This window comes from Strix uralensis, chromosome 4, assembly GCF_047716275.1.
Source record: "Strix uralensis isolate ZFMK-TIS-50842 chromosome 4, bStrUra1, whole genome shotgun sequence".
NCBI classification, from domain to species: Eukaryota; Metazoa; Chordata; class Aves; order Strigiformes; family Strigidae; genus Strix; species Strix uralensis.
Genome location: NC_133975.1, coordinates 26,855,568 through 26,859,984, shown reverse-complemented (window position 1 = coordinate 26,859,984; position 4,417 = coordinate 26,855,568).

The window sequence follows — 4,417 nt, the reverse complement described above, 5'->3', positions numbered from 1 at the left end:
CAGCTCTCCCGCCGGCCCGCGCCGCCGGGCACCAGCTCCGGGCCGGGGGCGGTGGTTCGCGCCTTGGCGGGCGGGGAGGCGCTGCGGGGCGGCGCCAGGCGCTGGGGGCGTTAGTGCGGCTGGGCGCCCCGGGCCCGCGCCGAGCCCTGCCCTCGGGGGTGTGCGAGGGGTCGCCCAAGTCATTCCGAAGCCACACGAAAATGCCAAGATCCACCCTGGCAACGGCACGCGCGCACGTGTGCGCCTGTGTGTGTGTGTGAAAAATGGTTTTTAAAAGAAACACTCCCCAAACAGTATTAATTCTTCCAAACTTCATGACCACTTTAAAAAATAAATCTTATCAACGCTTGCATTCCGAGCTGCATCGACGCACCACCAGTTACAGGACTGGAAATCCCACAAATACAGGAACAGCCCCAGATAAGGTGCTGGTCGCTTGCACTTGGAATTAGCAGAGTGCTATTACCATACACCATGCTCTCGTAATGTTTTAGCTGTCTCAACCTCAGCTTTTATTCAGTCTTAAAACACATAATTGGATCAGGCTTTTAAGTTGCTTCCAGACTTTTTATTTAAAAAAAAAAATATTGAAATTATTGCAATAATCAACCAATAAATCACCTTGTCAGAAATCTACTTTTTCCCCATAAACTTCATTACATCAGTGCTGTTATGGGCAATTTTAAACTCTCCTGAATAGAGGAAGATCCCGCATGACTCAGTTAAAATCTGTGATGACCTTTGGTGTGTCATTTCTCTGACACAATCCTGCCTGGCACCTCACACAATCATCTGCCACAGGTACGAGCGCTCTTAACACGGGGAAGTTAGAAGTTCAGACTCACTTCTGCAGTAGGACTGCACAAAAACAAAGTCTTTGGTCTAGGTTGAGTTCACATTTAGTAAAGCTCAGTACAAATCTTAGCACATCCGTGTTTTCACAAATTGTGAGGTCCTAGAGTTTTTTGGGAACAAGCTCCATTGAAGCACACAAGCCAATGCTTGTTATCCCTGCCAAAAAATTGGTCTCTAGCCAGATCCCCTTCTGGTATCAATATCATCAAGATATCTAAGCAAGCCAAGTTGCGACTCTGTGCAACCAAGCTACGACTCTATGCAAGTGCATGCAACAGGACTAGAAAATTCGGAGAGTTAAAAACAGTCCTTAGTTTGCTGATGGTACAAAGACCCCTTTCTGGTGTGGCTCTGCTACATGCTCCAGTGACGCTGCTGCAATTGCAACAGCGGCAATTAATTGTAAAGCGAGTCAAGTAGTCTGGGTAAACTTTGCACACAGCAGTTCAAACAAATCTTGAATCCTTCCTGATGAAGGGGAGGAATACGTGATTAATAGGTTGTGTGGATCAATAGGTCACTATACTAGCTACTATGCAGATGGGAAGGAGTATTTTGTGCTGTTTATTTCATTTTGTCCAAATAGATATGGCAGCTCTTTTTAAAAGATCTGGCTGGAAATTACTGCCCAATGTCCTTGTCATTTCGGTGTACTACTCTTTCGCCTTCAAAGTGAAGGTGAATATTATTTCAACTTCAGTTGAATATTATTCAGGTGAATATTATTTTGCTACCGAAGATTGGGGAAAAAAAATCCCTTCTTCTTACCAGGCTTTATAATTTCAGGTTCTTCCTGAAGTTATATTTGGGTCTTGGCACTGAGAACCAGAAAGTAATGAGAGAATTCAGAGCTGGCAGATCAGTTGCAAACAGGACTGGCTTGAAGAGGAAGGTGATGTAAATCAAGTTGTGCTTTTAAAGGCAATAGGATTTCTTCTTGTATGAGAAGTAAAGGATTAAGCACTCCCAGTACAAACTGGAGTATGTCTAAATTCATCGAAATCATGCTTATAAATTGAGACATCAAATCATTCGTAAGTATCTGAATGGTTTAAATACTGAAATAATTTCTTCAGATTTATGGGAACAGAAAGTTGAAAAAAAGACTTGGGAAAGATGAGTAGTTTTCAAATATCCGATGATTATATGAAATCATTACAAATTTTTAACTTTCATTGTAATTTAACAATATGTAGCAGGTCGTGGTCGGACCAGCAGAGAGATGCTGATGAGTATTTAAAAATTCTCTTTCTGGTGATCTAAACTCCATATCGTAAAGCACTACTCTGCTGGCTTGGACAGAGAGAGATGTTTTAAAATTGCAGGTCTCAGTCTCCTGGTTACCCATGCATGAGAACTGTTCGGAGCAGTGCTGCTTCGGGTGGTAGGCTCTTGAGCCAGATTTAAAGGAGTGGAATACAGTCTTCTGTATCCTAAATTTGAATGTACACCTTTTCTGAGTATTGAACACCCACTGAGGAGTGTGTCTGACTATTCTTTACTCCAAGTATGTGATTTAGGATTCTCTGGAGCTAAAAGAAAGCCTCTTTTCATATAGTTTTTTGACACTGCTAAACTCATACAAACCATGTACCTCTATATACATACAGCACAAGTATTAATGAAGCATCTTGGTTTAGAAAATTAAATACGCTTTGAGAGGATTTGCTTCTTCTAATGGCTCATTACCTGGACTAGTAAATTAAAAGGGACTAGTAAATTAAAAGAGACACAGTAAAAGATTTAAGCAACATCTTTTTTTCCCTTTGGCATATATGTATTAAAAGGAATAAAAACATGAATATAAAGGCAGTTTTGTTTTCTGGTACCAAGCCACTCTTGAATCAGCTGAATGCACGATACTGTTTCTGTAAACAGTTTTCAATATAAGCATGGAAAGTGAGAGGTCTTATGACAAGAATTCAACCTGTGCAAACTACTTCATTAAAAGCTGCCATTTTGAAATATATTGCATCAGTGCTTTTATTTTACATTTGTTAGAATGCAATATTACAGAATTTTGTTTCCCTTATATTAGTATGGATTAGTCTGTCTTATTTTTGTTTGACTGTGTTAGAAGTCAAAATTAAGAGGCCACACTCACTGAAGCCACATGAATATGGACAAAGAGGAACAAAAAGGTCAGGAAGTCTGTTTTGCCTCTTTTTCAGAAGATAGCATTCCCCCAAAACCCACTTAAGTATTTTCTAAATTATTTTTAATATTTGAAAATAATTTGAAAAATCAAATAGTACTAATTTATAGGACTGGCCAGAATACAGTGTGACAAGCCGTCCTGTGTGGTAACATTCTCAGCTTCCTGGTGGGCTCCTTGCATTTGTCAGGTCAGGGGAGCGCAGGGGCCTGCCCGGGGAAGCTGCCCACCGAAATGATTCCTGCGTAGAGCCTCTGGCCATCGCCCTCTGCAGAATGGGAAAACAGGCAAAGCCCAGCTACTACAGGGATATTTCCTGTAGCATTGCCATTTTGAGAAGGATGTTTGGATGTGACACATTGGGAGTAGACATTTGGATTGTAGGGGTAGGAAAACATTTTAACCCAGGTCTATGTAACAGTAGAGGTGCGTGCAATAGGTGACTGATCAGTTGGTGTGTTAATTTAGTGGAGCTGATCCACTATGACTGTTTTAGGATGTTCTGAACCATAGGGGCACCGAGACCAGGGTCAGATTCTGCTGTTGTTTGGGGAAGTATGAGTCTACGTTATCTGGCAAATAGTTGCTTCATGTGTAACTGAGGGCAATATTTTCCTGTTAATTTTTCAATCATTTTGTCCATTGGATTAATTCATACTCATTAATTAAAGTTTTTCTCCTGAATTGTTGGAAGTAAAAGAAAAAAGTTATCAGAGCCAAAAAAACTCAACCAAGCACCAGAAAGTTTTATTCATTTCATTCATTTGCAAATGCAGAAACTCTCTTTATTTTGCTAAGAATTTTCAGTACCTGAAACTATTTGTCTTTTTCAAAAAATAGATACATATTAGCACCACCATCTCATCTCCTTTTTGTCTGTGACATTTTTAGCTACTGTCCTCTCACTGAAATCCCCTTTAAAACTCCTTTGTGTCTTAAGTTAGACTCGTTAGCCTGGATACTTTCAACTGATTCATGGAAAGGGAGAAAAAAATACTGTATTTTGTCTCTTCTGGTCCCTTTCTTCATGGAGCTTAGCATGTCCTGAAAGCTAAGCAATCTCATTAAGGTTTATTCAGTGGGAGCTACAGTGGCTTCACCAGTTTGCAGGCTCAGCCCCCTAAGTGGTACGTGAATGAACTGCTGACAGAGCTAGAGTAAAACATTGAGAGTCAGAATAAAAGGTTAAATCTCATTTCCTTCCTGCACAAGTTGTAATAATTGAGTGTATTTTTTAGACTAAATCTTGTCAAATTTGTTATATGAATTTGTTTCATTCAAGATGACTATTAAGAAGCCATTAGGCTTTTTTATGTAAGCTGGTGGTTTAAACTATATATAGTACTACTTAAGGACTGGACATGGTAAAACCTGAACTTGGCAACTCAGAGATGGTGCAGTGCATTC